General features: G+C 40.7%; 1 protein-coding gene across 2 annotated transcripts in view; it reads left to right on the forward strand.

Annotated features, from left to right (window-relative positions):
• The first annotated feature begins 4,494 nt into the window (after positions 1-4,494).
• The window catches only part of Serpinb7 (serpin family B member 7), a 50,877-nt gene continuing 31,509 nt past the window's right edge, over positions 4,495-23,862 (forward strand). Inside the window, exon 1 of one of the 2 annotated variants that reach the window (XM_076547207.1) lies at positions 4,495-4,579. The gene's annotated coding sequence lies outside the window, so the exon portion shown is untranslated. Of the gene's footprint in view, positions 4,580-6,719; positions 6,839-23,862 lie in introns of those variants that run through there. The other variant, XM_076547206.1, reaches the window with a different exon arrangement.

The raw sequence follows: 23,862 nt of genomic DNA on the forward strand, positions 1-23,862 counted from the left end.
AGGAACATGAAGTATCTAGATGGTTGAGTTGGGGGAGGGGTGGAGAGGGAGATCAACAAAAGAGATATTTTGATAGAGGGGGCCATTGTGGGGTTAGAGAAAAACCTGGGGCCAGAGAAACTCACAGGAATCCACAAGGATGGACCCAGCTAAGGCTCCTAGCAATAGTGGAGAGGGTACTGGAACTGTCCTTCTCCTATAATCAAATTGGTGACTACCCTAGTTGTCATCACAGAACCTTCATCCAGTAACTGATGGAAGCAGATGCAGAGATCCACAGCCAAGCACTGGGCTGAGCTCCAGGAGCCCAGTTGAAAAGAGGGATGAGGGATTATATGAACAACAGGGGTCAAGACTGTGATGGGGAAATCCAGAGAGACAGCTGACTGGAGCTCATGGGAGCTCAGGACTCTAGAATGACAGCTAGAGAGCCTGCATGGGACTGACCTAGACCCTCTGCATGTGGTGACAGTTGTGTAGCTTGGTCTGTTTGTGGGGCCCCTAGCAGTGGGACTAGGATCTGTCCCTAGCCCATGAGTTAATGTTCTGGAACCTATTCCTCAAGGTGGGATGCCTCACTCAGCCTTGATGCAGAGGGGAAGAGCTTGGTCCTGCCTCAACTTGATATGCCATACTTTGTTGGCTCCCATGGGAGACCTTATCCTTTCTAAGGAGTGCATGGGGGTTGGGGGTAGAAAGGAGGTGGGGAGAGGAAATGGGAGGAGAGGAGGGAGGGGAAACTGGTTGGTGCAGGATAAATACAAAATTTAATCAAAAGCATATTTTATTTTGAAGAATTTTAATCTTATATAAGCCTTTTGAAAGTTGCAGATATTTATGGAGTACAATGTGGTGGGCAGATTCATGCAAACGTTGTGTAATGATCAAATAAACATGACCACAGCTTTAAATATTTATCATTTCTTGAAGGTGATAACATTCAAAATGTGCTAGTTTTGCTATTTTGAAATGTACGATACTTTGATATTTGGTATAGCCACAGAAGAAAAGAAAAACTCATTCATTCCTCTTATCTAACTGAAACTTACTGGATTTACATGACATGTTTAAAACAATAGAGTTTTTTAAAAGTAGTATGACGTGGAAATGATTTAGGACAATAACATAAAATTATGTTTAGTCGGGCTGGAGAGATGGCTCAGCCGTTAAAGGCTAGGCTCACAACCAAAATTATGTTTAGTAAATAGGGAAACTGAGTAAATTACACGATCAAAACATATTATCAAGAAATAAAGAAATCAGAGGCTGAGGAGATGGTTCAGTATTCAATAACACTTGATGCTTCTTTTCACTAGGGTTTCTATTGTTGTGAGGAGACGCCATGACCACAGCAACTCTTGTAAAGGAAAACATCTAATTGGAGTGGCTTACCGTTCAGAGGTTCATTCCATTATCATCACAGCAGAGAGCATGGAAGTGTGCAGGCAGACATGGTGCTGGCTACATCTTGATCAGAAGGCAATAGGAAGTACACTGAGACACTGGGTGGTATCTTGAGCATATGAGACCTCACAGCCCACCTCCATTGTGACACACTTCCTTCAACAAGGCAACACTTACTCCAACAAAGCCACACCTCCTAGTACTTCCACTTTGTTTGGGGGCATTTTCTTTCAAACCACCACATTCCACTCCCTAATCTCTAAAGACTTATAGCCATATCATAATGCAAATATGCGTTCAGTCCAACTTCAAAAGTCCCCATAATCTATCATAGTCTCAACAATGTTTAAAGTCCAAAGTTCAAAATCTCTTCTGAGATTTATGCAATCTTTTAAATGTAACATCAAAATAAAAAAGCAGATCATATACTTTCAACATAAATAGCACAGGATATATATTACTATTCCAAAATGTAGGGAAGGTAGCATAGTGAGGCAATACTAGACCCAAGCAAGACTGAAAACCAGCTGAGCAAACTCCAAACTCTGCATCTCCATGCCTGATGTCAAAACATTCTTCAGATCTCCAACTCCTTTCAGCTTTGTTGACTGCAACATACTTCTTTCCCTTGGGCTGGTTCTACTCCCTGTTAGCAGCTTTCCTTGGCAGGTATCCCATGGCTTTGGCATCTCCAGCATCTTGGGGTCTTCAAGGCAATCCAGGCTTCAACTTCACAGCTTCATTAAATGGCCTCCATGTAGGGATATCCTTGACATATGTATGGCCTCAGAGGCTGTCCTTAGGTACTGAGGCAAATTCCATAATCCTTTTTTTTTCTATCCTTAACTCTAAAGCCAGAACTACATGATGAAAGATGCCAAATTCTGTTTTCTGGGGCAGGAACAGGGCCCCCCTTGTTCAAGTATGTCTGTACCAGCATTCCATCCTTTACTGCCTAAGATTGCTGCCCTGAAACTTGCTCTGTAGAACAGACTGGCCCCAAACTCAGAGATCCATCAGCCTCTGCCTTCAGAGTGCTGGGCTTATTTCTAAGGCATGTACCACCACACTTGGCTCTTAGCTTTTCTTTAATTCCTTTTCACAAGTTGGAAATTTAACTGGATAGGATCTTGCCCTTTATTCCATTTTGTAATCTGTTTATCTCCTTGAATCTAGGACTTAGCTACATTCCACTTTCTGATGCTCCTCAAATATTTTTCCTTGTTCAGCTTTCTCCTTTTCATTTTAACTCTGTATAAGAGTGACCAGTAATAACCATACAACAGAGTCAATACTAGGCTGTTTCAAGATTTCCTCTGCCAATGGAATTAACCCAAATCTCTTCACATTAGCCTCAGGTAGAGTCTTCAGACAAAGGCAAAAAGCAATCACATTTTTTCACCAAAATATCACAGGAACGATCTCTAGGCCACATACTAACATTCTTCTTCTCTGGAACCTCTTGATCCCTACAGTTCATCAAATCACACTCAGCACCACTGTCTTCCATGCTCCTACTAGAATGACCCATTAAACAGCACTTAAAGCATTCAACTGTTTTTCTAATACACAGTCCAAGATCCATATTTCTTCAAACAAAAGCATGGTCTGGCCTATCACAGCAATACCCCAGTCAGACGGTCTGTATGTCAAATCTGTTGCTCTGATTGGTCAATAAATAAAACACTGATTGGCCAGTGGCCAGGCAGGAAGTAGGTGGGACAAGGAGAGAGGAGAATTCTGGGAAGCAGAAGGCTGAGTCAGAGAGACACTGCAGCCGCCGCCATGACCAGCAGCATGTGAAGACGCCGGTAAGCCACCAGCCACGTGGCAAGGTATAGATTTATGGAAATGGTTAATTTAAGATAAAAGAACAGTTAGCAAGAAGCCTGCCATGGCCATACAGTTTGTAAGCAATATAAGTCTCTGTGTTTACTTGGTTGGGTCTGAGCGGCTGTGGGACTGGCGGGTGACAAAGATTTGTCCTGACTGTGGGCAAAGCAGGAAAACTCTAGCTACAAATGGCGCCCAACGAGAGGGCAAGAGTTTCCACCTAAAACCTGAGAAAAGATTCTAAAACGGAGCTAAAAACAGCTTCCTAATTGTCTCTCTCAAATGAGCGGCAGCTGCCGGTTTGAGTTACTGGCGGGTTCCTGGCGTGTGCGCTTGACCTACAGTATGGCGGGAATGAGGCCTCTGCAAGTGGCACATTAAGCTGCATGGTGGATTTAGCCTTTGCTAGTACAAAACAAAAAGAGGTTTCTGGGCTACACGCTGCTTTGATAAGAAGCATAGACCCACTATTTCTGAGAATTGATGGCTCCCAAAGCTGGCGGAAAACGCACCACCACCATGTTGGGAAGCTGAAGTGGGCGGAGCCAGCAGCCACAGCGCTGTTTCAGGCTTAAAAGGCTGCAGTTTAAAGCAATAGGCTCAAGGTAATATAAAAAACATAAGCCACGTAAAGATGGCTACCACACAGAGAATCTGGATTATGTTCTCTTTGATATTCATAACTGAAGAGAAACATTTGATTGCAAAAGCTGTTGAGTTATGCCAAACTGTGTGTTTTAAAGGTACCTTGACTTTAAAATTTGGATGTAAGGATATGTTGCTTTGGAAAAGAGGCTCTGCTTTTGTTTCTACAGAAAGCCAGAGGCTATGGATTTGTTCCAGATTAAGATACATCAGGTTTGACCAGCCAAGACCACCTGAAAGGTCTCCGATGACACCATGGCCCAGATGATCCAACATCCAGAATCATTTCAAGGCAACTGGCTCAGATGATACAGTCTCACGGACTACTCCATGATCCTAAAATTTTCTTTGTGTCCCCATAAGATACAGCGCCCCCCTCCAGCAGGAAGTAGTAAGAGAAGCTACGCCCAAATTCCCAAATATACCAAGCTGACTTTGGAGATGTGTAAAAGTTAAAACCTTCCTTTTAAAAAAAAAAAGAAAGGGGAAGTGCTGTGGGACGGTCTGTATGTCAAATCTGTTGCTCTGATTGGTCAATAAATAAAACACTGATTGGCCAGTGGCCAGGCAGGAAGTAGGTGGGACAAGGAGAGAGGAGAATTCTGGGAAGCAGAAGGCTGAGTCAGAGAGACACTGCAGCCGCCGCCATGACCAGCAGCATGTGAAGACGCCGGTAAGCCACCAGCCACGTGGCAAGGTATAGATTTATGGAAATGGTTAATTTAAGATAAAAGAACAGTTAGCAAGAAGCCTGCCATGGCCATACAGTTTGTAAGCAATATAAGTCTCTGTGTTTACTTGGTTGGGTCTGAGCGGCTGTGGGACTGGCGGGTGACAAAGATTTGTCCTGACTGTGGGCAAAGCAGGAAAACTCTAGCTACACATTAGCCTCAGGTAGAGTCTTCAGACAAAGGCAAAAAGCAATCACATTTTTTCACCAAAATATCACAGGAACGATCTCTAGGCCACATACTAACATTCTTCTTCTCTGGAACCTCTTGATCCCTACAGTTCATCAAATCACACTCAGCACCACTGTCTTCCATGCTCCTACTAGAATGACCCATTAAACAGCACTTAAAGCATTCAACTGTTTTTCTAATACACAGTCCAAGATCCATATTTCTTCAAACAAAAGCATGGTCTGGCCTATCACAGCAATACCCCAGTCAGTCCCTTAGTACCTTCTGCCTTAGTTAGGGTTTCTATTGTTGTGAAGAGACACCATGACTACAGCGACTCTAATAAAGGAAAAACATGCAGTTGGGATGGTGACTCATAGTTTCAGAGGTTTAAAGGTTTAGTTCATTTCATGATGGCAGGGAGCAGGGGGATTGCAGGCAGACATGGTGCTGGCTACATCTTGATCAGAAGACAAAAGGAAGTGTGATGACATACTGGTTAGTATCTTGAGCATATATGAGATCAAAGCCATAGCGACACACTTCCTCCAACAAGGCCACATCTACTCCAACAAAGTACCTCCTAGTACTGCCAATTCCTTTGGGGGCCATTTTCTTCCAAATCACCACACTATTCTTGTAGATGACCTGAGTTTATTTCTTAGCATCCATGTTGAGCAGCTCACAACCTCCTGTAACTCAAGATCCAAAAGAGCTAACATCGTCTTTAGCTTCTATTGGTACTGGCATATGTGTGAACCTACAGACAAATAACACGCACGCATGCACACAAGCATGCACGCACGCAAGCACACACACACACACACACACACACACACACCAAATTCAAATATTTAAATAATTACATAAATCAGTGTAATCTCATGATAATACTGAATATAATGGAAATTGTGAGACTTGAAATAGCCACAGAGTTTTATATATATATATATATATATATATATATATATATATATATATTTATATATGGATATTATAGGTGGAGCACATACATGTCATGGAGTTTCCAAGACTGTCTCAACCTATTATTACACTAATAGCTACATTCATTAGGTACTTAGTCTACATGAATTACTTTACATATTAATTATAATCACCTCAGCCTTAAAGTTACTAAAATTCCCCACATTTTTCAAACAAGTAAAGCAAGATGTAAAGCCATAGAATAACTTGTCCAAAGGCACATGGATTCAAGGTGAGAAGCTGAAATTTGAACCTATTATGGCTCTAAAGGTTTTGGTACCACACAATAGCTCATGTTCTGTGATCACAAGCATTCTTCCCAGGAAATATGCACTGATTTTTAGCTAAGAATATATAGTCTCTGTTATGAGTGTAAGATATTGATCTTTCTTCTGAGCTGCACATTTGTTATTTATTAGTGGCAAAAGTTGCCAGATGTTGCAAGCTTATCCTGATATCAGGAACTTGAGCCCCTTAATCTTTCAGGAACTCCATATGAACTTGAGCTAATGACTGCCCAGGAAATGGATAAAACCTAGGCACCCAGTCTTAGTCCTGGGTAGAGGACCAGCTTGTCTCAATCATCTCCTCCTGGATTCTGTTCTTCTGGCTCTCATTGCTGGTTTAACTTGTATTATTCCCTATGCCCTAGTACATATGGCTTGGGTGTGTGTAGGGACAGCCTTTAGAAACCTTTGCTTCTCTGGTTTGTTGGGTTTGCTTCCCATGATCAGTGGAAGGAGAAGTTATGTGACATCATACCTTGAGATAAACATCCTGTGGGGCAGGACAGGGAAGCCCATGTGGAGCCTCTTCTTAGTGTCCCTTCCATGAACATGATTTTCCTCTTAGTGAAGTCTGGGAAGGAGGAGGGACTTCATTCATTGCTGTCACTGCTGCTAGGTTCCTGTTGTCAACCTCTCCCTTGGGAGTTAAGCCAATGGGAAGTCTGGAGAATCTTCCCAGTGTCTTGGCAGAAGTGTGCAGGGAGGAGCAGAGAGTCTTAGGGAGAAGGAGGCAGGAGGAGCTGGAGCCAAGCAGTGAAGGTCCCAGAGCTGCAGTGGGAGGAGGTGAGTGGCACTCTTATGCATGCTGATTTATTTTAGGCTTCTAAAAATGAGTGACTGGTGCTCAATAATCTGTATGTTATGAGCATTCATCTACTCTTCAACTGACAGCTGAATGTCTAAGACCTGGCAGTTACACCCCATTACTTGGGGACAAATGTCCCCTTCACTCTTCTGAGGGGGTCTTAAGCTCCCCTACCCCAATCTCTGGGTTCTATGGGGTTTGTGGTAGAATTAACTTCAGAATAACAGTGACAGTGGATGGCAATATCTATTACATTGGTCAACACACCCTACATATAAGAAGCACCTTTATTCTTCACTTTGTAAGAAAAAGCCTACCACTGCTGCCTGCTATTGAAGTTTATAAAAGATAACATGCACAAGAAATGCAGTGAATATTCAAAGACCAGAGTCTGGGCTTTGGCAGTACTGAATAAATATCTGTGAATGAACAAATGAATGAAAGGTTATTTACAAGATACTCATTTCTACCTCCTTTTCTAAAGCAATGGTTTAAAAATCCTACCATACAAGTTACATGCCAACCCCAGGTCTAGAGGGCATAACACAATAATGGTAACTCCCTCAAAGGTCTGCTGAGTTAGATAGTCCCTGTTGAACATATTTTGCTTATTATAAAGATTCAGCAACTTTTGGTGGTAAAGTTGGGGACTTCTATTTAAAAACAAAAAGAAATGCTTTTCAGTTTTTAAGTTCTCCAACAGGTCCAAAACTGGGACAGTTGAGCTTTGAAATATTTCTATACTGTAACTGTCTTCTACAATTTATAGCCTCAACACCTCTGCTAGTGATTTTGCCCATGATAAAAAACAACTCAAAAGTGTTGTTTATGTGGAAAAAAGTTTTCTTTGTGTTTGTGAGGTTCTAATATTTGTGGTGATCAAGGCACCAATTTTAAGAAGAAACCTCTTACTTACTCATAATTGTATCTGAAAGATTTAGACTCCATGTCTGCAACAGGGTTTTCAATGTTAATACATGACTGGAGATGTTCATATTTAAGTCACATTAAATTCTCTATAGGAATCTAGTAAATCTATTCAATTATTCTTTAAAAACCAAGTGTGAATTCTTCAGTTTTTCTGAAGAGTGCTTTAGAGACCAGCAGATGGCAGACACAGGAAGAGAGCAACTCCACATCAGGAGGTTACAGTGTTATCCCTGCTTGATGCACAAAGCTAGCTTTAAGTTGAGTTTGTTTCTGAGGAAACACAGAGTTCCTAATTTGTTCTCTGAGAACAAAATGAAGTGTGTTTTCCTGTCTGAAGTCGGCTGTGCTGTCCCTGGATGTGCTAAGTGGAACATCACCAGAAGAGCCTAGCTTCCTAAGTCACACTTAGTAGGTGTGAGCCCTGGAGCCTCATCAGTTTCCCTGGCTGGATAAGGGGTGGCCACAGATGACACTGGTCATCAGAGCGGTCCAGAGAGGCAGGGGTGATGGGCACCAGGTGGGCAGGCCCCTCCCTCCCGCTCTACGCACCCCTGGCTTCCATTCTCTTGCTGTATTCTGTTTGGAAGCCTTCTGCAAGCCTTCCTGTTCTCCAAGCACTTTACAGAAACTCTGCAATTGCTCCGTTTCTAACTGAGCAGAGCACACGCTACTGCAGGTGGGGAAGAACGCTGTCTTACTGTTTTCTTGGTACTGGTAGTGCTTTAAACCGGGGTATTAGGAGCTTTAAGAGTTCTTGGTTTTCAGGAGCATTTAATCCAGGCTACAGAAGCTTTAAATTTGTGTTTCCTTTTTTATGAAATATGAAACATTGTGCTGCTTTCTCCCATCTTCCCTGCTTTTAACTGTGATTTCCCTGTGAGAGGCTGAGAGAAACCTGGGGACTGCAGAAGGTATTCAAGGGACAGATTAGACTGATCCTAATTTCTTCTTCCTAGTTAAGTAAACCTATTACATCTGTGGACAGTGGAGATCCTGAATGAGCTGAATGAAACTCACTAGCAAAAGCATGTGTCAGACAAGTGAAGGAGAAACTGCCTGACGAACAAGCCTGTAACTTGAAGACAGATTGAAATATCCATTAAACAGTCTACAACAATTATATCACTCTATGAATAAAAGTTTAAGTTTCTCTCAATTATGCCATTAACTATTATGTTGCTATCTATAATGAAAGGTGAAAACTAACAATAGTGTTCGTATATCAAGTTGGCCACCTGTATTCAGAGGTTCCACTCAGCCAGCAGTAATCCAAAACATTCATGGAGAGAAACAAACTACACTGAAAACAAACATAACATTGCTTTTCTTGACATTATTCCACAAAAATACAAAACAGCTATTATTTTTGCATTGTTTGCATTGTATTAGTTGTAATAAGTGCTCTAAACATAATTTTCACTTTCAGAGAAGGACATGGGTAGATTACACACAAATCCTAAAGTGCTTTATGGAGGGCAGCTTGAACAGCTAAAGCTTTCCTAGAATCCATACCCTGTGGACTCGGTAGGACATTTACACATTTAAGGTTTTCACATGAATGAACTTTTGAAATCTGAAAGTGGGATGCTTTTGTTCCCACATGTTATGTAACAAGAACACGCCCTAGGGGATACAAAGAGAAAACCAGAAATACGTTCGCAGTGTGCTGTTTCTTGTTTTGATGACAAATCCTGAATTCTACTGTACAAGGTCACATACAGCCATCATATTGCATGGTTGTGTGGAACGGTTATGAACCACAGGATCAAGTAGCTAATGGAGAATGAAGCAAAATGCCACAAGATTCTTTCCTAGGGATGCTCTCTGCTTCATTGTAATACACAGGACCTAAGTGCGTCCAGGTCCAAGGGTTTGCAGAAACTACCTCTTATTTTTCCCTTTTTATTGAAAATAGATTTTTCACATAATATATCCTGATTATAGTTTCCCCTCCCTCTGCTCCTCCCAGACCCTCCTTACCTCCCCTCCCTTCTTGATTGTGTTACTGCTGATTAGCCCCATTTCCCTGGTTCCAACTAAGATCTCTTTGTGGCATCTCATCCTGCCTTGTCAACGTTTGTCACTTGTCTGTCAGTCAATTTGGGCCTAGAATGTGTCATTGTCCCCTGGTATCTATAATATGGGTAAAGCCCAGCCTCTCCTATGATGCTGCTGAAAATATGTCCAAATAATAAGTAGAGGGAAGAAAGGCTAGTAGACAAAGGTTTTAAATGACCAAACTGAGTAATACAGTTCTACCATGGTTCATGCTCTTTGTGGAGGTGCTGGAGATTGAGCCTAGGGCCTTGAACAGTCTAGATAAGTGTGTCCCTGAGTGATGTCCTGTACCACACTTTTTAGTTTCATATACAATGCCAAACTGTCCATAGAATTTCATAAATAAGAAGTGAGATTGTGATATAAGAAAAACCATTTTTTCTCTCATCTCTTGAATTTTAGTATTTGTGTGATAATTCAGAATTTACTTGCCAAGATTTTTCAGGTTTTTTTTGTTTTTGTCTTTGTTTTTCAAGATAGGTTTCCCTGTGTAGTTTTGGTGTCTATCCTGGATCTTGCTCTGTAGACCAGACTGGCCTTGAACTCACAGAGATCCACCTGGCTTTACCTCGCTAGTGCTGGGATTTAAAGGTGTACACCACCGCTGCCTGGCTGATTTTCCAGTTTCATTGAGTATGATTAATAAGCTGTTGTGGAAACTAAAAACTGGAAGATACTGAAACATCTTAGAAATGAATGAGGGCCACTAGAAAATGGTAAAAGATTATGTATATTAAGGATCCAGCTCCACACATATATGTGTGTGTGTGAGTACACACATACACACACACACACACACACACACACACACACACACACACACACCTATATCACAAAGGAACAATAAAACCAACCAATCCCCCCCACACACACACTCACATATTTGTTCTCTTAGCCTTCTGGAGCAACGAGATGGAAATGAAAGTGTCAGGAAGACTGCGGTGAGATCCTGGTTGGGTTTGCTTTCTCTTATAGCTTCTGCTCTGTCTTCTGTCTCTCTGTCTCTCTGTCTCTCTGTCTCTCTCTGTCTCTCTGTCTCTCTGTCTCTCTCCCCCCCCCCCGCCCCCCCACCCGGGGCATTAGCATTGGATTTAGGTACCACTGGAATATTTCATGATGATCTTATTTCGTATTATTAGTAAAATCCGCAAAAGCTCTGTTTGTAACGAGGCCGCTTAGACTTTGCACCCAAGCAGCCAGAAGGACAGAAGTGCCCTTTCCTGCAATGAGGAAAGCTGGGGGAGGAGGAATGAATTGGGGAAATTTACAGATTTATGTTCAAATACAAGAAGTTTAAGATGCCTGTAAGACATCAAAGGCTTGAGCTTCTGTTCTTACTAGTTAGTTATTTGAAAAATCTCAACATAAAATCATTTCATATTTAAGTCAGTCTAAATATCTTAATATTTAAAAAATTAGCAAATAACCTGTTGTGTGTATGAGAAGATATAAGAACACATTTGTTTCAAGATAATCCTGATGAGTCATGACCAGATCCTATATGTGATGGGATTTAAGTTTGTAAGATACTTGGCCTAAAGGAGGCTCACTGGTCCAAAATTTAAACAGTTAATGTTAAGGCCATATGGGAATATAAGGCACCCCTGAAAAGTACTTTAAATCTTAGAAACCCAGAGCAGGAGGGTGACATAACTTTAATGGTTTGCAGCCTCCAGTGTTGACTCTGCGGTTAGCAAAGCAGTGGCTGGCCACCAGGCAGCGTGCTGTTTCTTCTGCTTCAGCCCATCACTCTGCTGAAGGTTCCAGAGACTTCCCTACAGGTCCATCCTTCTTAGTGCACACTTGTTATTTCACTAAGTTAAACAGTCAATGTGGGCCATTTTGAATCATCACATTTCACATGCCATGTTTTGGGAACTCCGTAAGTTAGGAACACATTCCAAGCTGTGGAACACACGGAAGAACAAGTCTGACCTGTGCTGCTAAGTAGGTCACAGCGCAGAACTGCACTGCAAGTGATTGCCGTCGAGTGGCTGTCCCACGTTATGAAAGCAGAAACTTACCATGCCATTGTGGGGTTTGAGCAAAGTGAGGACTGGCCATAGAATGAAGCTTAACCAGTTTTCAGGGAAAAAGAATGTGGACCCTGAGGAGTGTTGGTTGACCTGGTATCAGTCACTTACAGCCTTGCTTCTAGACATTTGAGGTAGAATGACACAGAGGTTCATGGAATGCTGGGAAATCCTCTCTAGTAGGGTGCCGAATTATTACTCTATTAGAGGGTTTTAAAGACAAACTTGGTTTCTGACTCAAAGGAAGCTGGCTAGTCAGTGTCCATTTTTTTCTGCCTTCTAAGCCACAGAGTAGCATGTCCACATTTTAATTACAAAAGGATTTTAGATTTATTACTTTTATTTTTCCTCATTTGTTGTCATTGTGTGTGCATAATGTTTGTGTGTGAGAGTAAAGGCAGGCACATGCCACTGCTGTGTGGGGCGAGAGGTCAACTTTCAGGAATCAGTTTTTTTCTCTTTCACTGGGGTTCTGGGGAGCTAACTCAGGTCATTTGGTTTACATGGCAAGGGCTAAGTGATCAAGCCAGTCCTTTGTATTTTTAAATTAGCACAAAAGTATTATGTTTCATAGTGGATTTTCATACATGCTTTTGCTGCTATAATCCTGTTTCCTCCATCTCCACTGCAGTGGCCCCTCCCCATGCCTATCCATTTCCTCCCACCATTAAGCCTCGCTCCACTTTCATGTCACACATATCCTTTCTCCTTTCTTCTTCCCACTCTATACCCCCTGTGAGTGCCAGTGTTTATGTGGAGGAGGAGAGAGAACAACTTTTGAGAATTGAACTCAGTTCCTTAGGTCTGCTCAGGCAAACACATTTATCTGGTGAGTCATCATCTAAGTGTCCCCATCTCAACATTTTGCAGGATGAATCATATCCATCAGCGTTTCATTGTGCTATAGTGTTGGTCATCTGAAAAACTCCACAATGACCCACTGGGCTATATCCAGTTTCCAGGGAACTTTGGATCTCCATATTCACCAATGCAGCAAAGCCTTTTGAATACTAATTGAACAACACTGTTTTTATACGCTCAACTTTCATTCAGGTTTTAACCTTCCCCGTTGCATCCCAAGTGCCTTGCTATGGTCCCCACTCACCTATACTGCCAAGGGACATGGATGTTTCTTGGTTTCTGTGTTCCCACCACTACCCTTCCATCTTTGAGGGGTCTCTGTGCAGCCCAACTAATTGCTCCATTATTTCCCACGGCTTTCCTCCTAAGCTGGGTGGAATCACAGACCCTGCCTTTCTCTTGTCTCTGGTGTTTGTCCTGTGGTTTTGACCAGGGGAGTTCTGTATTTGTTCCTGGCACTCCCAACTATTGATTCAACTCTTCCATGAGCAGCTGACAAGCCCCTCAGACTCAGACCCCCAGACCTTAGCAACCTCTGCAGAATTTCACATATACCTTGTGAACATTTGTTTAGTTGTTAACCAAAATCCAAACAATACCTTCTTGAATTTTCTTCCCTTCCCCTCCCAAATCAAATCCATCCATTTATCCTGAAGGTAATATTTAACTGGTGACATTTCGGAATACATGTGAACATACATATATGTGTGTAACAACAATTAATGAAAAAGGAGGCCATGGATTTGAAGTGAGCAAGGCAGGGTATATGGAAGATTTTGAGGGAGAAATGCTAAGGAAAAATAATGTAACTATATAATAATCTCAAAAATGAAAGAAATAATGTTTAAAAGATTCTCCTTCTGAAGTTTGGTCTCACTTTTCTGCACCTTACCGCTGCTCCTGCCCCTTACCTCTGTCACCTTGGGCTGGACTGTGGAAATCATCCTTTTTGTTTGGTTTCCCCTCTTGTCAATGTATAATCTACTCTATAGAGTAGTTAGAGCATTTTTTTTCACTGGACCCTCTGACCCTTTTGGATAAAGCCCAACTTTCTTAAATAAACTTATAGCTGGAGCCTCACTGGACAATCAAATAGCAATGGATATCTTCCTTTTGTTTCTTCTTTCTAGGAAGCTAACTTCCCCTTCTGATCACCATCTACACACATTAGAGGTTTACTCTTACCTTTTAGACTTGATTTTTGATGTTTATTTCCTGTGAAAACCTCCCTTGACCATACAATCTAAATTAGTGATTCCCATCTCATTACCTTATTTCTAGGAGTCCATGAGTTTCTCTTTACTACACTTAATAATTTATAGTGTAGATTTTACATACATGTCTAATATGTTAAACATAATTTGAGAACTTTCACACAGCTGAGAATAGCCTTTAACCTTTTGTGTAGAGGTTCAGTTAGGTGAATGAGTGGCTGCTGGCCTTTCATCAGGTGGATTTAAGTCAGGACAGATGTCTCTGATTCTTCTGTTCTTTCTGTTGGAATTCTCCCCAGAAGACAAGGAGTTTTCTCTATATCCCCAGCAGGCAGAAATGCCATCACCATCTCCTAACATTAAAAAATAAAACATAATGGGCATATAACAAAGGAGTCACAAATTTTTTAGAAGTTTCTTGGAAGCCTCTGTCCAGGAGCCTCTGTTTGTGTGACTCTTGGCTAGTCTCTAGATACATGGTCCCTCCTGTCTGCACAGGAGGTAGGAACTGGATTTTAATGGAAGAAGAATTATTCTACCCCAAATTAATTTCACTTTGAATAAAGATGGACACTGAATATTGAGTATATTATCCGAAAACTTGGCTTCAGCATACATGTTAGTTTGAAGCCTGTTTTCTTCATTATGTCCTAAGTTCCTTAAGGAAGAACTATACTTTCTCTCTCTGGAAATGAAAACAGCCAACAAATTGAACCTTTCTGGTAATCATAGGATAGCCCTTTCTCAGCAATCCAGGTAGGGATGCTATATCCAGGAGGCCAGGTTCCTCAGAAATCTAAACTTCCCATGCCGTATTGACTTCTATCATTTTGTACCACATTTGTGGGTTCTTTTGAAATCACCACCTCCTGAACTTCCTATGATTTCTCCATAGCTTAATTTTCATATTGACTTTCCCTTTCTGTCTGTGATGGTCTGTCCATGTCCTTAGCTCTCCTTCTCCTGCAGCCACTCTGCAAATCTTTGGTCCCCAGAGCTCAGAAGCATGGATTCTGCTAAAGCAAATGATAGCCTCCTGCTTCACTTGCTTTTCCTGCTGCTGTTGTCATAAAACTTAGGAAAGCAGCTTAAAGGTGAGAGGGTTCACTGAGGCTCACAGGTCCTGTTTAGTCCAGCATGGAGAAGCGTCAAGGAAGCAGGAATTTGAAGCAGCTCCTCATCACATCCACAGTCAGAAAGCAGAGAAGGCCAAGCACACACACTGCTCAGCATCTCCACTTTAGTCTAAGGTCTGGCTAGGGATGGCACCACACATACCTGAAAGGTCTTGCCACCTCAATGCAATCAAGATAATCTTGCAGTGAAGAGCACAAGCAATTGGTTATCCAGTCCTGAATGGTCAGCCCTGAAAACATACACACAAGCAACATTATACAGCCTGAGCAGTTATATTGAGGAATAGATATGTATATACATATTTGTCTAATAACAATAGTGAAAGGAGGGACTGAGCATTTGAAGGAAAGTAGTGAAGAGTATATGGGGAGGTTTGGAGGGAGGAAAGAGAAGGGAAACGTTGTAATTATATTAAATCTCAAAAATAAAATTAAAAAATTCATGAGAGAGAGAGATAGAGGAGAAAGAGAGAAAGAGAGAGGAAGGGGGAGAGAGATCATCTCCCATAAGCATGCCTAGAAGTCTGTCTTCCCAGTGATTCTAGATTCTGTTGACAACACTAACCATCACAACTCTAGACTGTTGCTTTCATGAATAATAAATTTTCATAAAATCCTTGCATACATACACTAGACATGCATACATTTGTATCTGACTTTGATATTTGGCTTTATAGTAAGAATCATTTTAATAATGTCATTTCATATTAGTTTAATATTATTTCTGATTTAAGCCAAGCAAATAGCACAGCTAATGCCAGCCTCTCTTACAAACTTATTATTGGAAATTCTAAGAAACTCAGATCTCATGTATAGATGGAAAGATATATATATGATTACATTCACATATATTTGATATGGCACACTAGATATTAAAAAAGATTTAGTGTTTCTGGTTTTAGGATGCCCTTTTGGACAACTGAGTAGATAGACGCATTTGTATTTTTTATATTCCATTTTTACTTACCTGAAAGGCATTACATCATAGACAATTACTGTTTTATTTTCTGTACTATTTTTAGTTCAAAATTCCTTCCTTCATTGTTTAGAGCCTCATGTACCCCATTGTTTGGACACATCACAGTTTATTCAAATGCCTCCTATACATTGAGGTTATTTATGGCACATTGGATTTTTAAAATATTTAATTTTCTTTTATGTATATAAATGTTTTGCTTGAATATATGTCTATGTACCATGTGTGTGCTCATACCTGGTGCACTGGTGCATACAAAGGCCAGAAGAGGGTGTTGGATCCCCTGGGATTGGAGTCACAGATGGTTTCACGTGGGTGCTGGGAATCAAACTCAGTTCCTCTGGAAGAGCAGAAAGTCCTCTCCTAACTACTGAATCTCCTCTCCACTTCTTATTTGTGATACTGTGTAATTACAAATAATACTAAGATGAATAATTTCATATATCAACATTTTTATATTGTCAGAAGTGCATCTTGATAGTCCCAGAGCTCTAATTGTTGGGTCCAGATGATTGCCTTTGCAGCTTTTTAAAAGATATTGCCAAAGTATGTAGTTTTCATCCTCTTATCAATGTCTTTAACCGAGTAAATCTTTTACATTTTAATGGAGTTTAATGGATCAGTATTCTGTTTATGCGCCATGTGTTTGGTGTATGCTTTAAAATCTGGTGGTCTAAATCATGAAAACATTCTGCTATGATTTATATTTCATATTTCAGGTATAGATCTATGGTCTCTATTTTCCTAATTTGTGCACACTATACAGGAAGTCATATTCAATCGTCTCATGACCATTTGCTGAACAGATAAACTTTCCACACTGAGTTGCCTTTGTATGTATTTCAGAACAGATCAGACATGAACTTGCCTCAAGGCTGGAATGGTTTTCAGTGACTTCTGTGTCTTTCTCAGTCAGCAGGCCTTGAACTTGAACATGAGTTCTTCTAACTCTGTTATTGAAATCATTTTAGTAATTTGGTTGCCTTTCTACTTCATTTAAATTTTAGAATTATTTTATTCTATAAAAATCTTCAGTAATTACATTAAAATTCAGAAAATGTAGGGGGCTTTACTTATTTTTAATGTATGAAAGATTTGCTTGTATGTGTGCATGTGCACCGTGTGTGTGCCTGGCTGCAGAGGCAAGAAGAGGGCACGAGAACCCTTGTAATCAGAGTGACAGACAGGTGTGACCTACCATGTTGAGCAGTGGTAACAGAACCCAGGACCTCTGCAAGAGCAACAAGTGCTCTCTCCAGCCTTTTAAAACATTTTTTATTAATTCTTTGAGAATTTCTTATATCCACAAAATGTATTTTGATCAAATCTTACTGTTCTATTCATGCAATGAAAAGCTATGACCAAGGCAATTTATAAAAGGAAGCATTCGATTCAGGGCTCCCTTACAGTTTCAGAGGGAAGTTGTCCTTGATCATCATGGTGGGGAGAGTGATGATAGGCAAGCGGGCATGGCCCTGGAGCAGTAGCTGAGAGCTCATTTGACCCAAAGGTTACAGGCAGAGAGAGACAGAGACAGAGACTCAGATGGGGACAGACAGAGACAGAGATACACACAGAGAGAGACAGACACAGAGATATAGACAAAGACACACACACACACACACACACACACACACACACACAGAGAGAGAGAGAGAGAGAGAGAGAGAGAGAGAGAGAGAGAGAGAGAGAGAGAGAGAGAGCAATTTCAAAGCCCACCCTCAGTGACACATGTTCTCCAACAACCCTATACTTTCCAATCCTTCCCAAACAGTTCAACTAACTGGAGACCATGTATTCAATTTGTAGGGACCATTCTCATCCAAATCACCAGAGATCATATCTGCCCACTCCCCCTAACTACTCCCAAATCTATTTCCTATCCCTTACCCCTTCTAAACTTTCTGTTTTCTGGTTTTGTTTGTTTAATGACCACTTAGTCAGATTAGTGCTCCTGTGTCCTCATAGCTGTGGGACCATGCACTGGAGCAGGGTACACCTACCAGAGGTTGTATCCTTAAAAGACACCAGCTTTCCCTTCCCCAGAAGCCACCCCCCGCCCATGGATACTCAGTAGAGCCGGGGGCTCACGAGTCTCTTTGCTCTCTGTGCTGGAATGTGGCCTGGCTGGAACTTGGGCAGGCCACCACAGCTGCTGTGACTTCATGAGGGCAGATGTTCATCGTGTTCAGGAACACTGCTGCACTCTGGTCCTCCATGCCCTCTGGCTCTTACAAGCTTTCTGCCTCCTCTTGAGGGAGTAGGTATGATACAGATGTTCTCTTATAGCTGAGCATTCCAGACACTTATTCTGCACTTTCACTAGTGAGTTTCTGCATTAACCACCATCCTTCATCCCACTTAATTTTTACCTATTCCTCTCTTCTTTTTGCTTGTGTTGTGCTAACTCTCTTTCAAATTTCCTTCACTGGTTTTGAAACATGGGGATTTTTTAGACATTGAGTTGTAATGGGTGGCTTTATGTCAACTTGACACAAACAAGGATCATTTGAGAAGAGAGAATTTCAATTGAGAAAATGTCCCTATCAGATTGACCTGTAGGCAAGCGTGTGGAACATTTTCTTGATTGATAATTTATGTGAGAGGACCCAGATCACTGTGGGCAGTGCTGCCCTTGGGATGGTTGTTTTGGGTGTTTTAAGAAATTATGCTGAGCAAGTTGTGAGGAACAATCCAGTAAGTAAAGTTCTTCCATGACTGCTTCAGTTTCTGCTCCAGGATTCCCACCATGCTTGAGTTCCTGCCCTGACTTCCCTCAGTGATGGACTGTGGTGTGTGATGGGAAATAAACTCTTTTATCCCCAAGTTTCTTTTGGTTTGTTCTTTATTTCAGCAACAGAAAACTCACCTACGACAGAATTGGGGATTTGAAATAGGTTTTTGATGCAAAAGCCTTGACCACGTGTTTTTTGGGAGGATTGTGGTGTCATTTGATCTTTGGGCTGGAAAACCCATTCAGTGCACATTGTTCCATGGATTGTCCTGTTGGATTTTGGAAGATACAACTGTTGAGAGCAGTGCAGATGATAGAAGTCTGGCCTGTGAAGCTCAAGAGAGATGTTTGAGGGGTACCTAAAGGTTTTATCAGGGAATTTTATATTTTGAATTAAGAATCAGTGATTCTGATCAGTTGGGGCTAAAGAATCAGCCATGATTAAGACCAGCATCACTGAGGTGAATTCTTCTGGGAAGTGTTTCTTCAGAGTCAGCACACAGAAGCTGTGTTCCAGAGGCAGCCAAAGTTGTACATCATCTTGGAAGCCAAATTTGATAATGTGTAAGAGTTTACAAGGTGGTGCTGGTTTTGAAGGCAGGTAGTAGAAGCCCAGGATTGCAGTGTTCAGGGAGGGAAGTTGAGGCTTGGCACCATGACCTCTGCTTCAGTTCCTGCCTCCAGGCTCCTGTTGTGACTTCCCTCAGGGATGGATGGTAATTTTTGAGGTGAAATAAACCCTTTGCTCAGTAAATAGGTTTTGGTCATGGTGTTTATTTATCACCGCAATAGAAGTCATAACTAAGGCAGGGATAATGTATTCTTCTAGCATTTTTCATTTTCCCTCTTTATTTCTTTTCTGGAAGTCAGTCCAGTGATACAAACACTAGCCTGCTCATTGTTGTCTCATGAGTCCTTGAAACACTGGTCATTTGAAAAAATCAAAGGGGATATTTTGTTTCTCATCTGTTTAATTTAGAAAATACCTGTTGATTTTTCTTTAAGTTTACTAACTCTTCTTCCTGCTGTTTCAATATACTATTCTTCAGTGACATTGTATTTATTTTGTTTGTGGTGATTGTGTATATGGGATGGGGAATGTTCTCTTACAGTTCTTCATCGTATTTTTTTGAGAAAGAGTCTCTCACATAACCCAGAGACCACTGATTCATCTAGGCTGGATGGCTGGGGAGTTTCGGGAATTCTCCTGCATCCACCTGCCAACCATTGGGCCTTTTACATGGATGGTAGATCTCTGACTGACTGAGTCTTTTCACAAGTCCTCAGTTTTGTTTTAATTTTTATTACATTTGATTCTAAATACTCAGTTTGGTTCTGTTTTCCACTTATTGTAGGAACATTTTAAATCATTTTTAAAACACTGTTTTTCTGTTATTACTGGTTCTTTCAATAAATAGATTTTTATTGTTCTTTCTTAATAATTTGTGTACAACTAGTCAATTCATTTCACTAACCATTAATTCCCTTAGACAAACTCCAGGGTAAGGGAAGCAGTGCTATCTAAATTAATTTTGCAGGGGTTAACTTTTCTGTGTTATAAATATAATTATATATGTAAACTTAAAGCATCCCTTCTCCATCTCCCACATATTTGTACTCAAGCAAAAAAGATTTTAAAGTCACACTTCAAGTGGGAGACTTTGGATAGAAGCTCTATGGTTATCACTGGAAGCTGGAATAAAACTCTTAATTGATATGAAAAATAGAAGCAAATAGATAAGCTAAATGTGTTGTTTGCATTGAACTTAGTCACTGGACTTGAAAGACTGATTCTTCTTGATAGATATAGAATAACACATTTATTTGGGAAGTTGAAATTCTAAAGTGGAAGGTAAACTTTTTCTTTTTAAGAAGCTTGAGTTGAATTTTATTTATGAAACTCTCATCATCAATCTGATTATAAATGTCAGCAGAACTAAGTTCAAGGAGAGAGGATGGATAACAAACAAAAGAGTGACTCAGTTGTTGGGCATTTACATTTGTTGTTCGTTACTATTCATTATGGTTGTCACTATGACAACATGAGGAAATAACGTGACACAAATAAATGAAAACCAATATGGCCTTCACTATTTGGGTTTCTGATAGAAGGAGATTAGAAGTCTCGACAATTGCATTCATTTAAATGTCTGAGAAGGATGTTATTTATCGCTGAGTGAAAGCTAAAGACTATTTGTTTCATAAGTAGAAGATAATGAGAAGAGCTTGGAAGACATAGAGCAAGAAGACACGGTAAATATTTACACAAAAACAAGATAAGTAGACTAGTTGAATTCATTTGTGCTCTGCCCTCAAAATAGTGACAAAAATGTACTAGGAAATAAAAATAGACAAAACATACAATCACTTAAAATGAATCTATCCCAGTACAACATGTAATTAAGCCCTGGAACTTGCTCCTACAGGATTTTATTCAAATAAATAGCTCAAATCAACTGAAAGGATATAGTAAACATGGTTTATATAAAAAAAATCTCAAAGCTTGGAATTTGGAACAAGTAATGTGTTAAGCAAACAAATGAAATACAAACAGCTTAATGTTCAAGGTAATGTGTTGGCATGTTTTATGAGGTGCAGCATATTTCCCTTAGTTTGAGTCTTTTTTTTCATTATTGTGCCTTATGTATTACTATCCACTTACCAGAGAGATTTTACACTGTCAGTCTAACTACAGTTTTTCTTTTATAAACATGTGGAACTGAACTCAGGACCTCATTCCTGCTTGCAAGTCCTCTGCCCCCAAGCTATACACCCTGCCCCTCACCAGCCTATAGCTACAGCTGCAGTTGGAATGGAAATTCCTCTGGGAGAGGGGTGTCACATACATCATAGTGAGTGAGAATACTCTACTGTAAAATTCAGGTCATTGTCATTTGTGTGGCCTCAAATGCGCTTGGAGGATGGCAAGGTCAATGGAAATTTGGGCTACAATTGTCTGGCAAGAGGGAATAATTGACATGACACTCCAGTTCTGTTCCCATGACTGAATTTCCTTCTTGGACTTATGTCACTTTGGGATTGGTTGGTTGTAAATAAACGGTTGCAGACACTGGAGTGAGGGGGATTTCTGAGTATAGTGGAGAAGAAAACAAGAAGACCTTTAATTAAGGTGGACTTGAAAATCCCAGGAGGATTTTTCAGTTGGCATGTCTTTTGTGTCCCTGGCATTTAATTAACCTTCTAGTCACTTGTAACTTTATCTCTACAGTAGAGGCAGAAGACTAAGGATATAGGCTTAGAGGGGCTTGGAATCACTGTAGTCAATTATCACCATCATTAGAAGAGAAAATAGGGAATGCATTCATAAGCTTTAACTTTTCCATCTTAACAGCAATCTCCCTCAGAAAGTTTACTGCAACAGCTACTTCAAAAATTAGTTTTAATGATTATCCATGATTTTATTTTTTTTTTCTGCTGTTACAGTGGTCATAAGGCATCATGGAGGCAATCAATAGCTAGTTGGTTTTTAGCAAGCAAGCTCTCTTTCTTCACTGGAAAGAGGCAGATATGAAGAAAATGAACAAACACCTCTATGGTGATGGTACTGTTTAATTCTGGTAGCCTTTTACAATAGAGGAGGGAGTCACTATGCTGACATTAACTGTTCTTTGGAAGCCATCCAGATGGAAAATTTTGGACTATAGTCCCATGTGTGGTAGGCTGTGGTGGTTATAACACAAAGCTCAGTGTTGTGATGGGAGATCCTGGAATGTTTGTGTGGCTTGTTCTGCAGGCAAAGGGGTGAGCAGTTGATTGGACACTTTTAGTACATCCGGTCACTTTTCAGGGTACAAATCCTCCTCATTGAGCTCCAGCCCGTAGGATGACAGGGTAAATCTGGGTGGTGTGGTGTGGCTTTCCTTTGCCAGTCAGGAGGGTGGAGGACAGGCTGGCACAATGACAAGAATGAACTACCTGAAGCTTTCTCAGTTCAGGAAAGAATCTGGAGAGGTCAAGTGCAATGATTAACTCCACAGATACTTCTCTGGAAAATTACAAGAAGGAGCAAGGGAGGGTGGAAAATGGTAGAAAAGGAAGCCAGGCCAAGTTAGGGTACAGAAGAGTGTTTGAGTTTAATGAATGATAAAAATGCTGTGTTCAATTCTGTTTTAGATCATTACTTTAGGAAAATTCGCCTAGGTTATGAAAAATTGAGCCATAAGAGATCAATACCAAATTACAATAAAACTGAATATTAAATTTGGAATCACAGCTGTTTTCAATCTTGATATAGTCTTATAGAGGAGAATATTATGAGATGGGCTAATGAAGACTGTTGTCTTAATTTATTTGCAAGAGTATCTTTAACTATTTTACTATAAAGAGCAGAGATGGGAAAATTACCTTCTTAAATCTCACTCACATCCAAACTGAATAAACCACATAATGATCATCTTAGTCAGATACTATTTTGAAACCTCATGGAAAGCTAAATGCTTGTTAACTTCTGTGGCGACAGTACTGTGCTCTGAGTCATGGAGGATCCACCCCAAAAGTGACATCAAAGCATCAGTAAGCAGGTCCATGGGAGACGGCATCTAGGGACAGCCCTAAGACCTAATTCTATTGTTTTTTGAACAAATTGGACTAGGAATGCCCGCTTTGGCTCCTTAAATAGTGGTAAGTGAGGTTCTCACTTTGGCCTCCGCTTCTTTCCAACGTGCATGACATGGACATTGAGTGCTGGAGAGCGGGGTGGGGATGTTTGCCTGTGAGTGAGTGTAATTATCATCACTGCTTCTGTGTGTAGGGATGCTCCTGCAAACACCTTGCTGTTTTTCAGATTCAAATATGCCTCTCTTAGCCACTGTTGTGGGTGACAGCTGAGTTCACTGTTCACAGTCAGTTGTATATGATAGAGGCCGTATGCAGAGTTCTAAAATCTGTCTAGGTTGTTTTCTTGGAAGTGGTAGTGCAGCTTGCGTTTCTAGCAGTTATTGTGCTTAGATTTGGGCTTGCAGGAGGAAACTCAGTCAGTCTGGGCCATAGGCTGTAGCTGTCAGTCCTCTTGGCTTCACTGTGCACCCTCTCATGACTTG

This window comes from Peromyscus maniculatus, chromosome 11 (genome assembly GCF_049852395.1).
Source record: "Peromyscus maniculatus bairdii isolate BWxNUB_F1_BW_parent chromosome 11, HU_Pman_BW_mat_3.1, whole genome shotgun sequence".
Taxonomy (NCBI): Eukaryota; Metazoa; Chordata; class Mammalia; order Rodentia; family Cricetidae; genus Peromyscus; species Peromyscus maniculatus.